The sequence below is a fragment of the Sciurus vulgaris genome, assembly GCF_902686455.1.
Source record: "Sciurus vulgaris genome assembly, chromosome: X".
NCBI lineage: Eukaryota > Metazoa > Chordata > Mammalia > Rodentia > Sciuridae > Sciurus > Sciurus vulgaris.
Window position 1 is genome coordinate 71,323,010 of NC_136471.1, and position 13,061 is coordinate 71,336,070.

Genomic DNA, 13,061 nt, shown 5'->3' on the forward strand with positions numbered 1-13,061 from the left:
TCATAGAATGAGTTTGGTAGGGTACCTTCCTTTTCTATTTCCTGGAATACTTTGAGAAATATTGGAATGAGTTCTTCTTTGAAGGTCTTGTAGAACTCAGCTGAGAATCTGTCTGGTCCTGGGCTTTTCTTGGATGGTAGGTGTTTAATGGCTTCTTCTCTTTCATTGCTTGATATTGATCTGTTTAAATTGTGTATGTCCTCTTGGTTCAGTTTGGGAGAAACATATGTCTCTAGAAACTTGTTAATGTCTTCGGTAGTTTACATTTTGTTGGAATACAGATTTTTGAAGCAGCTTCTCATTATGCTATGTATCTCAGTGGTGTCTGTAATGATATTTCCTTTTTCAACATGAATTTTAGTAATTTGAGTTTTCTCTCTCCTTCTCTTTGTTAGTGTGGCTAAGGGTTTGTCTATTTTGTTTACTTTCTCAAAGAACCATCTTTTTGTTTTGTCAATTTTTTGAATAGTTTCTTTTGTTTCAATTTCATTGATTTCAGCTCTGATTTTAATTATTTCCTGTCTTCTACTACTTTTTCTGTTATTCTGTTCTTCTTTTTCTAGGGCTTTGAGCTGTAATGTTAGGTCATTTAGTTGTTGACTTTTCATTCTTTTCTGGAATGCACTCCATGCAATGAATTTTCCTCTTAGTACCGCTTTCATAGTGTCCCAGAGATTTTGATATGTTGTATCATCGCTCTCATTGACCTCTAAGAATTTTTTTATCTCCTCCCTGATGTTTTCTGTTATCCATATTTCATTAAATAACATATTATTTAGTCTCCAGGTGTTGGAGTAATTTCTGTTTTTTTATTTTGTCATTAATTTCTACTCTCAGTCCATTATGATCTGATAGAACACAAGGCAGTTTCTCTTTTTTTGCATTTCCTAAGGGCTTCTTTGTGGCATAACACATGGTCTATTTTTGAGAAGGTTCCATGTGCTGCTGAGAAGAACATGAATCCGCTCATTGATGGATGGAATATTCTATATATATCTATTAAGTCTAGATTATTGATGGTATTATTGAGTTCTATGGTTTCTTTGGTTAGGTTTTGTTTGGAATATCTATGTAGTGGTGACAGTGGTGCGTTAAATCACCCAGAATTATTGTGTTGTGGTCTATGTGATTCCTGAAATTGAGAAGGATTTGTTTGATGTACAGGGATGCACCATTGTTTGGGGCGTAAATATTTAGTATCGTTACGTCTTCCTGGTTTATGGTTCCCTTAAGCAGTATGAAATGTCCTTCTTTATCCCTTCAGACTAACTTTGGCTTGAAGTCCACTTTATCTGATATAAGGATGGAAACCCCCACTTTTTTACTGAGTTCATGTGCATGGTATGTTTTTTTCCCATCCTTTCACCATTAGCCTGTGGATGTCTTTTTCTATGAGATGAGTCTCTTGCAGGCAGCATATTGTTGGGTCTTTCTTTTTAATCTATTCTTCCAGTCTATGTCTTTTGATTAATGAGTTTAGGCCATTAACATTCAGGGTTATTATTGAGATATGATTTGTATTCCCAGTCATTTGGCTTGGTTTTGGTTTTTAATTTGGCTTGGTTTCTCCTTTGAGTAGTTTTTCTTTAAAATAGTTCCTCCCTTTGCTGACCTACATTGTTGTTGTTTATTTCCTCCTCATGGAATATTTTGTGGAGAATATTCTGTAGTGCAGGCTTTCTATTTGTAAATTCTTTTAACTTTTGTTTATCATAGAAGGATTTTATTTCATCTTCAAATCTGAAGGTTAGTTTTGCTGGGTATAGGATTCTTGGTTGGCAACCATGTCCTTTCAGAGCTTGAAATATGTTGTTCTAGGCCCTTCTAGCTTTTAGAGTCTGGGTTGAGAAGTTGGCTGCTATCCGTATTTGTCTCCCCCTATATGTAATCTGGTGCTTTTCTCTCGTGGCCTTCAAAATCCTATCTTTATTTTGAATGTTAGGCATTTTCATTATAATGTGACTTGGTGTGGTTCCGTTGTGATTCTGTGCATTTGGTGTTCTGCAAGACTCTTGTATTTGATTTTCCATTTCATTCTTCAGGTTTGGGAAATTTTCTGATATTATTTCATTAAATAGGTTGTTCATTCCTTTGGTTTGTATCTCTGTGCCTTCCTCAGTCCCAATAATTCTTAAATTTGGTCTTTTCATGATGTCCCATAGTTCTTGGAGATTCTATTCATGATTTCTTACCATCTTCTCTGTTTGGGCGACTTTATTTTCAAGATTAAAAATTTTGTCTTCATTGTCTGAGGTTCTGTCTTCCAAGTGGTCTAGTCTGTTGGTGATGCTTTCCATTGAGTTTTTTTATTTGGTTTATTGTTTCCTTCATTTCACGGATTTCCATTGGGTTTTCTTTGAGAATCTCTATCTCTTTGTTGAAATGATCTTTTGCTTCCTGCTGTTGCTCTTTCAGCTTATTGATATTATCATTCATTGCCTGCACTTGCTCTCTTATCTCATCCTTTGCTTCGCAAATCATGTTAATCATGTATAATCTGATGTCCTTTTCTGACATTTCTCCTAACATACTGCCATTGGATTCTATTAATATAGAATCTAGATTTGTGTGGATCATTTTCTTCCTTTGTTTTTTCATATTGTTCATGTATCTTCCCCTCTAGCAGTGCACAACTGGGGTATTGCAGATTCCCCCCAATAGGCTTATAGTGGCCCTATAGGTATCCAAAACCCTTTCTTTAAGGGGAGATCAATATTAGCAGTGCCCAATTCAGACACTATGCAATCCTAGAACGAATAGCCCCTATGAGGACAATAACAATATTGTCATAATAAACAGAATGAGTTCAAATATTATCTTCAGTAAAACAAACAGATTTGCAATAAGGTCTGCTGTTTCTAATGGAGGACAAAGAGGATGCAGAGGGATGTAGAATGTAGCTGTTAATGGGATAAGAAAAGAATATACAGAAGTTGTAGATAATAGAAAATGTGAGACTGTGATCAAAGAAATTGGATGTTACCATGCAAAAAAGGGAGAAAGAGACTCTGAGGGAACAGGTAAACAAAAGGAAAAGAGAACCAGAAAAGTAAAGAAATAAAAACTTAAAATTTTTCAATAAGGAGAAAAAAGAAAATCTACCGTATAACAGTCATATATTAATGAAACCTCCCAGTCTTCAGTAGCCTGATGCATGAGAGATACCTGACAATGAGCTTCAAGTCTCCAGCAGGCATCTCAGGATGGGATTTGCCCCACCTGAAGATCAGAGCTCCAGCTTCCAGGATTATCCACGATGGCCACTCTGGCTTCCAAATGTGTTAGCAAATGGGAAGCTGCAGCTCCGGTTATGGACGTGGTTGGCTGGAGGCTACAGGTAGGGTGTGGTTGGTCAGGCCGGGGTCCTGGAGGTCGTGTGCGTTTGGCGTGTTTGCAGGATCCTGGAGGCCGGGTACAATCAGTCAGTCGGGGTCCTGGTGATAGGGCGCAGTCAGTTAGTGATGTGAGGGCCCCAGAGGCAGCAAGTGATCAGTCGGGCAGAGGGATCCTGGGGACAGGGTTCAGTCTGTCTGGCCAGGGGTCCTATGGTGCCTGGCTGTTGTCTCAAAATGGCAGCAGCCACGTGTAATCAAACCTGCAGGTACTGTAACAGTGAACTTCCAGGCAACAGCAGGCAGCTGGTGCTCCACTGGCGGTCAGTGATCAGTTTGCTGACTTGTCGAACGATTGGCAGGTGAACCTCGTGGATTGGGTGATGGATAGGTATAAGGCAGGTGATGGACAGGCAAGAGGCATGCAAATGGCGGATGATAGGCACCTGACAGTTAGCAATCTGCACTCAAAAAAGGTGTCGATATGCTGGCAGACTGCAGGTGATCACAGCAGACAAATGGCCTAAACAGCCGGGGATTGATAAGCAGCAAAAACTGCCTCACCAAGAAGCAGATATCCTCTGCTTGAAGCCGGAGTTATGGAGTGACAAGGAACACTGCCTCCCTCTAGTCCACCATCTTGGATCCACCTTGCTGGGTTTTTAAAACCAAAAACGTGGACACCAAAGTCAAGGAAGTAAAAAGGCCAAGGAAAAAGCAGCCAACATTTTGTCCCTTGCCCTCTAAGGTCAGTCAGGAGACAGAGAATGACAGGACCCCTCTCTGGGCCCTGCAACTCTGGTGAGTCACCCAATCTGCTGATTAGGGAGATTGAGAGCATGCTAGGGAACAGGAAGTCAACCAGTGCATATTCTACAAAGAGGAGAGTCATTGGAGATGGAAATGTCCCTGATGCTTCCAAGAGAAACAACATATGGTCAGCCAGACCCTAATCCTTTCTGGAAAGTTATACCACTGGTAGAAGAAAGCTGAAGGACCCAAGAGCCAAGAGTAATCTCTGAGTAATCTCAGCTGACTCTTAAGAGTAGATAGCAACAAGGTCAGTTTTGACCAACTTGATCTTAAACACCTGGCAGGAGAGTACAGCCTGAGCACAGTCACACATGGGCATTTAAATGGAAAAACAATGGTTTTTAGTGTAACTTAAGATGTACACTTGTGTAAGCCCTACCAAAAGTAAGTAAACCTGGAGGCTATAATGGAAGGGTTCTTAGTTGAGAGTGCCTAATAATAATGATCACAAGAGTAGCAAATTTGTCCTGAGTTAATTTGAGTTTGATTTCATAGACCTATAAATCTTCCTAACCTCCTACATTGATGAACTTGAACTGTTTTTCACTGATAAGATTGAGTTACTGTCTTCATGGTTTTCAGAGACTGACTGAAATACTAATTGTTTTTGTGCTAATTATTTACAAAAAAGTAATGCTTTGCTGTCTTGTTTATTGTTGTCTTAGCATGATTCCTGACCTCTGTATGCCTTGTCCAGTCACCTACCATCTGCCATTGTGGATCTCAGGACTGCTCTGATGCTGAATGCCCTTAACTGTCTATGCCCCACCTGATAGAGAACAAGGACTTTGGGTTACTTTCCCTAACCTTGTCCCCTTTCAATAGGATGTATCCTGGAGATGTCACCCACTTTCCATGGAAATGGAAGCTAGAAATTGACAGTGGGGAAATGTAATAGGGTTCACTTGATGCTTTGACAATATCCCTCATTGTTTTGAAATTTACATGGTATTGTCTTATTCCCAACATTTTCTCTGACCTTCCCCCGATCTTCTTTTCCTTAACCTTCTTCTCCCTAATCTTCTTTTCCTTAAACTTCTCCTCCCTGAGCTTTCTTTTCCTAAACTTCTCCTTCCTCATCTCTACTCCCTAAACTTATTCTCTCCAAATCACCTCTATTAAAGCCCCCTGTTTCTGCTGATGAGCAGAATCACAGCCTTTGGGACAGGAATCCCCTGTGTTTCTCCTTTGTAGCAAAGCAAGAAAACTTCTTTTTCCTTTTTCTCAAAACCATGTCCTCATTATTGGATTGGCATTAGGGACAAGGATGGAGGTTTAGGCTGAATGCTATGCTGCTTAGAAATGTCTTCCTCCAGATTAAGAAGGCAATCACCTTTAAATTAAACCTCACAGAAAGTCTTGGGACATGGGCAAAATATAGACAACTTCTTAGCTAGTACCTAACATAAATGTCCTCTAGTCCAATGTTCAATAGAGTTCTCCTTCTCTTCTGAAACCTCATGAGCCCAGTTTTCACTGTCCACAGTCGTATCACATTCTGGTCTTCTGAAATCCTACCATAATTGCCCTTTAAGCTCTGGTCTGCTTACAATATTCTAAAGCATTTCCAGCTTGCATCTCCAAACATCTCAAAATTCCTCCCACAAATTCCAAAAAGTTCCAAAAGCTTCTTAACAAAATGGTCAGGTTTGTCACAGCAACCACCTCACTTTGCAGTACCAATTTCAGTTTTAGTCAGATTTTTTCAACCCTGTGACCCAAAGACCTGACAAGAACTGTGTAGAGGTGTAAAAGCTTATTTAGACCTCACAGTTTCAGAGATCTCAGTCTGTAGATGGCTAATTCCATTGCTCTGGGTCCAGGGTAAGGCAGGACTTCATGGTAGAAGGGCCTGGATAAGGAAGGCAGTTCAGAAAATGGCCACCACAAGAGAGACTGCAGATTGGAGACAAAATTTATATTCAAAATCCATGCCACACACTGACCCACCTCCTGTAGCCACACCTTACCTGCCTATAGTTACCACCTAGTTAATTTATTCAGGAAAACACACTGGATATGTTAAGACTCTCATAGCCCAATGAGTGTGCCTCTGAAATTTTTTGTAGTGTCTCACACATGAGTTTTGGGGGAACACCTAACATCTTAACCATAGCATAAGTAGGTTGCAGATGGTTCTATGACATGATGCATGTACTTAATGTTATTGAATTGTACTCTTTAAAATGGTTAAAATGTTAAATTTGGAGATATGTATATATAGATATATTTACCACTATAAAAATGTAAAATATATGCTTCCAAACAAAAAATAAAAAGTACAATTGAAAGTACAGATTATCTATCACTTTACTGGTTTGTGTTCTGTTTGATTTATCAGATACTGACAGAGGGAGGTATCCCTACCAGGAATGGTTTTGTCTATTCTTCCCTTCATTTCCTGAAATTTATCTGTAAGTGTTTGGATAAATTTTATTTTGTGCACCAAAATTTGTTCTAGTTACATATCTATGGTCCTGATCAATGCATTTTCCCCTGAATGAAACTTTGTAATATTAACATTATAATCTGTCTTTCCTTTGTGTATATTTCTCTCCTATAGGTTTAGTTTTAAACCGTTGATTTTGAAATAATCATAAATTAAGAGAAAGATATAAACAAATATCCAAGTAAGTTCCACGTACCATTTATCCAGTTTTGTGAACACTATTAAAATTAAAACAACAGATATTCAGATTTCTGTAGTTATTCAAGTACTCTTTGTGGTGTGTGTGTGTGTGTGTGTGTGTGTGTGTGTGTGTGTGTGTGTGTGTATGTGTGTGCATGCCTGTGAGAGAGATAGAGAGATATTTGGGGCAATTTTGACACAATGTGTAGCTTCATGAAACATCACCAGAACTAAGATATGTACCCATACATTCATCAGAAGATTTCAACGTGGAATCCTCCTGTAGCCACACCAATCTTCATCCTCCATCCCTATCTAATGGAAATCACTAATCAAGACACTGGCTTAAAAATTGTGTGTTTTCTTATCAAATTTTATATTAATAACATTTTGATAGCAATTTTGAGAATGGATTTTTCCACTTAACATAATTTCCTTGAGTTTCATCTGAGTTGTTATATGCCAAAATTTGTTTACTCCCCGTTTTATTGCTAAATGCTATTTCATGGTACTGTCTGTATAACCATTAATCCATTAACACTCAGTTGGGAAATTTTCCAGGTTTTAGTTATTACAGAGAAAGTCGTTATACACATACATGTACATATTTCTAAAAAATTTGAATTTTTGCCTGTAGTCCGTGATCAAGCTTGCAATCACTATATTATATAGAGAATATATTTTTAGGTTCTAAAGGAATCACTGAATTATTTTCCACAAGACCTGTACTGTATTACATTCCTAACAATAATTGTGACATTATTGCTATTTTTAATTTTATCCATTCAATAGTTATATAATGATATCTCATTGTAGTTTCTATTTACATTTCACTAACAGTTCATGATTTTGAATATAATTTCACATGCTCATATGGCATCTGGATGTCACATTTTTTGTAATAGTTATATGTGTTTTATTCATTTCTAATTGAATTATTTTTGTAATGTTAATGTAATAATTATTGTAAACACAAATCTTTTGATGCAAATGCAGTTTTCAAATATTTTATCCCAGCATATATTTTTTTATTCCTCATTTCACTAGGAAATTTAGGAGAGAAAAATTAATTTGATTTTCCACCCTTGATAAATTCCAATTTATCCTTTGTAGATCATTTTTTGGTGTGAAGCCTAAAAATACTGGGCTTAGTCCTAGAAACTGAAGATATTATTTTGCTTATACATTTACATTTTACTATTTTAGTCAAGAATTTATTTTGAGCTAATTTTATGTAAGGTGTGAATCTTTGGCAAACATTACTTTTTCTCCATTTATTAAATTTCAATTTACAAATAAAATTTGTACAGATATTTGTACAATATGCTCTTATATACATATATGAGTGGCTAAATTGAGATAATTTATATGTATGCATACATATAATTATATATAGTTATATATGTGTAATATATACTATATATTACTATATAATGTACATATACATTATATGTATTATATGCATTCAATACATATGATGTATATATTTATATTACCACACATACTCATTTTGAATCATAAGTCTTCTCTACTAGCAAGTTTCAAAATTCAAATCATCACCTTATATATAGCAATTAGGTTTTCAATAATTTGCTTGAAATATTTTCTCCTACATAACTGAAATTTTGCATCCTTTGATGAATATTTCATCAAACTCCTACCTCAGCTCATTTAAACCAACATTCTACTCTGTACTTCTCTGAGTATAACATTTTTAATTCCACATTTAAGTGAGATCATGTAGTATTTCTTTCTTTACCTAATTTATTTACTGAATATAATGTTCTCCAATTTCATGTTTTCAAAAATGACAGGATTTCCTTCTTTATTAAGACTGAATATTATTCCATTATGCACATTTTCTTCATCCATTTCTTCATTGATAGACACTTAGGTTGGTTCCATAGCTTTTCAATTGTGAACAGTTCTACAATACACAGAGGAGTGACAATAGCACTTTAACTACTGATTTCATGTACTATAGACATATATCCAGTGGTGAAATTGCTGTGTATATATACATGCAGAATAACTTCAGTTAGACCCTTCATCAGCCTTAAAGAAGAAAGAGTGTTGTAAAACACCATACCAGTAAATTCCCCTTTTTGATTCTCAAAAATTCAGAAAAATTAAGGGAACTAAAATTACAATCCTAGGAAATAAAGTCCAGATACATATTATCTTGAAGGACACTGACATTCTCTTTTGTTCATTGGGAACTAGGGAAAGATTTTGTTATCTGTAGAAAGATAACATTCTTGCATGCAGTGAGTTGCTTCTTGGGATGCTGGTGAAACAATTAAGAATGCTAATGCTGATGATATCACTGCTTCTACAGCCTAGAATATAAAAGCCCTCTCTGAGTGTAGATAGGCAAAGAACTGATGGCACTGAGAAAAGATATATGCCACTTTTCCAGCCAGCTGCTACAGAATAAAACACCATGGAAGAGGGAAGGCACTATTTGACAAAGCACTTCGAAGGATGGAGGTATAATCTGTCAGCCTGTTGCCACTACTCTCTGATTTCTTGTAAGCTTTCCCAAATAAACCATATGCCTCCCTTGCCATCTCTAGGCACTTTCTTTATCCTGTCTGCAACCTACTCCACTGCCCTGGCTTAATTGGGCTTTGGAAGAATGATGTTGGAGCAAATGGAAATCCATAGGCAAAAAAGGTTCTATTTTTAAAATATTTGAGGAACCTTCATAAGTGTTTTCCATAATAGGTATATTTATTTACATTTTTACCTCCAGTGCACAGATTTTCCCTGTATTCTATGTCATCTCAGTACTGTTTATCTTTGTCTTTTTGATAAAAGTCACACTAACAGGCACAGGGTGAAATCTCATTGTGATTTTAATTCTCATGTCTCTCATGATTATGATGTTGAGCACTTTTTAAAATACATGTTGGTCATTTATATGTCCTTCTTTTGAGACATTTCTATTCAAGTCTTGCCCATTTTTCAATCATGTTTTATTTTTTACCATTTAGTTATTTTAGTTTCTTATATCCTTTTGATATTAACCTGTTATCAGAGGTATGGTTTGTATATATATTCTCCAACTCTCCAGGTTGACTCTTCACTACGTTGTTTCCTTGGTTGTGCAGAACCTTTTTATTTGGTGTAATTCCATTTGTCTGTTTTTATTGTTCCATGTGCTTTTCGGCTCATATCCAAAATTATTTTCCTAGACCAACATAATAAACTTTTCCCATATATTCTCTCCTAGTAGCTTTGTAGTTTCAGTTCTTACATTTTGAGTTATTTTGGTATATTGTGTGAAATAAGGGTCTGTCTCTTCGATTTCATAACTACTGTGAAATTGTCAAAAATCCAATGGATCTTGGAACTATTAATAGGAAAATGGACAATCAAGAATATAAGAATGTTGGGGCTGGGGTTGTGGCTCAGTGATAATGAGCTTACCTAGCATATGCGGGGACCTGGGCTTGATCCTGAGCACCACATAAAAATAAAATAAAGGTATTGTGTCCACCTACAACTAAAAAAAATCATATTTAAATAAAAGAATATAAGGATGAATTTGCTGCAGATGTTAGATGAATGTTCATGAATTGTTACAAATGCAATCCTCTAGATCATGAAGTAGTAGCAATGGCTATAATGCTTCAGGACATTTTTGAAGAGCATTTTGCCAAAATCCTCAATGAGCCTGTAGAGTATGCCTGAATGTTATCTCACAAATGATACTACAAAAGCCCTTGGTAGAGAAAGCATTAGTGAAGCTCCCTCCAAAGATAAGTCTTCTGATGATTCTGAAGATGAAAGAGTTCAGTGTCTTGCCAAGCTTCAGGAGCAGCTTAAAGCTGTTCATGAACAGTTACAGGTTCTATCCCAAGTACCTTTCCATAAGCTAAAGAGAAAGAATGAGAAGTCTAAATGGCGGGAAAAAAGAGAAAAGATTAATACCAGAGATGAAAATCCAAGGAAAAACTTGAAGCAAATAAAACCAAAGGGTAAGTATAAGAGCAACCAACCAAAGAAGAGGAACAACCAGTCTTCATTCTCAAGTCTGAAGATGAAGATAATGGTAAGGTTATGAACTATGATGAGAAAAGACACGTAAGTTTGGAAATAAACAAACTCCCTGGAGATAAACTTGGGAGAGTAGTTCATATAATACAATAAAGAGAACACTCACTAAGAAATTCCAATCCTGAGGAGATAGAGATTGACTTTGAAACACTGAGAGCATCAACACTAAGAGAACTGGAAAAAAATATTTTCTGGCATGTTTAATAAAAGACCACTAAAACCTCAGACTAAGAAAATAATAAAGTCAAATAAGAACTTCACTCACAGAAAAAAAACAGAAATTGGAAACGCTGTTACTAGATGTCAACAATCAGTTAAATTCTACAAAACGGAAAACAAAACTTGAGAAAACACAACCATTGAAAGCAGTTGGAGGTGGGTCCCACCTGAGTGAGAGCATCAGTAATAGCAGCAGCAGCACCAGCAGCAGCAAAAGTCATCTGAATCTGAAAGTAGCAGCACTGATTCAAGCTCTTCAAACAGCAGTGTTTCTGAACCAGAAATATTTCCTAAGTTTACTGGAGTAAAACAGAATGATTCGCCTCCTAAAGAGAATGTAAAGAAAATACAAGAAAGTATGCTGCCTGAAGGAGGGACAGGCTGCACAGATATACTTCTGTGCAAGACACAACCTCTGCTAAAAATACTCTTGTTCATCAGGTGAGCTCTTAAATCAATTTAGAAAAGCAGCAACAGAAAAGGAAGTAAAAGCTCGACCACAAGAACTAATATGGAAATATCCAGAACAAAATACAAAGGAACCAAAAGTATCTATAGCCATATGTTCATTTTTAATGGCATAATAGGAAATTTTATTATTTAGATTCCTAAAAATTGAATAGATTCCCCAGATGTTGTTCTTTCTCCAAATAATTGTCATCTACACATTATAGGCCCTGTTCTAAGCAATGAAAATCCAAAATAGATAGTTTCTGATAGTTTTTTAAAAACGAATATGTAAAAGTGTATTGAAAACATAGTTCCTGTTGAGTTTTAAAATTTTAAATAAATGTTTGTCTGCTTTAAGAAAATAACATTAAATTTTGACAAATGCATGCTATGCTTCCATTAATATAATAAAGTGATTGTCTTTCTTCATTCTGTGAATGCAGTGCACTACATTGATTTATTTGTGTATGTTGAACTATCCATGCATCCCAGAGATAATTCTTTCATGATCATCACATATGATTCTTTCAATGCACTGTTAAATTCAGTTTCCTAGTACTTTATTGAGGATACTATAATCGATGTTCATCATGGATATTTCTTATGATATTCTTAGAGTAAGTTTGACTCTTTTTTTGGAAATTTTTCTTCCTCTTCAATGTCTTAGAACAGTTTGAGAAGTATATGTATTAATACTTTTCTAAAAGTTTAGTAGAATTAAGCAGTGAAGTAACCTGGCCCTGGGTTTTTTTTTCTAATGGAAGGTTTTGATTATGAATTCAATCTCCTTACATATTATTAGTTCAGATATTCTATTTATTTATAATTCAGTCTTGTTAGCTTGCTTATATCTAGGAATTTACCATTTTCTAAGTTATCCAATCTGTTGTCATATAATAGTCAACAGTAGTCTCTGAAGATTCTTTGATTTTTATGCTACTAGTTGTAAGGTTTCTTCATTTGTTTCTGATTTTATTTGAATGTTCTTTCTGTTTTCTTTGTCTAGGTAAAGATTAGTTGATTTTTTTTTTCTAAAAGGCCAACTCATATTTTCATTTACTTTCTCTGGTGTTTGCTATCTCCATTTTTCTTACACATTTTCTGGTCCTTTTTAACTTTCCCTCCTACTAATCTTGGACTTAGTATGTTCTTCTTTATTCATTGCTTCAGTTATACAATTAAATTTTTAATTTAAGATGTTTCTTTTTAATATTTTTTAGCTGTAGATAGACACAGTGCCTTTATTTTACTTATTTATACTTATGTGATTCTGAGGATTGAACATAGTGCCTCACACAGGTTAGGCATTCTACCACACCCCCAGCCTTCTTTTTTCTCTTGATATAGGCCTTTATTACTGTGAAATTCTCTCTTGTAATTCCTCTTGTTGTATCCCATGTGATTCAGAATATTGTGTTTCATTCTACGCACAATATTTTTAATTTCCCTATATTTATTTTTTTATGAGCACCCTGGTGCAATTTTATTTTATTTTATTTTATATTATTTATTTATTTTTATTGTAAACAAATGGGATAAATGTTGTTTCTCTGTTT

At 35.6% G+C, this 13,061-nt stretch overlaps 1 pseudogene across 1 annotated transcript; it reads left to right on the top strand.

Moving 5' to 3' along the window:
- The first annotated feature begins 3,310 nt into the window (after positions 1-3,310).
- LOC306651110 (bromodomain testis-specific protein-like) lies at positions 3,311-11,500 on the top strand (annotated as a pseudogene). Its single transcript has 3 exons — positions 3,311-3,412; positions 10,069-10,182; positions 10,318-11,500. The product of its transcript is annotated as a bromodomain testis-specific protein-like (transcript).
- Positions 11,501-13,061: the final 1,561 nt, after the last annotated feature.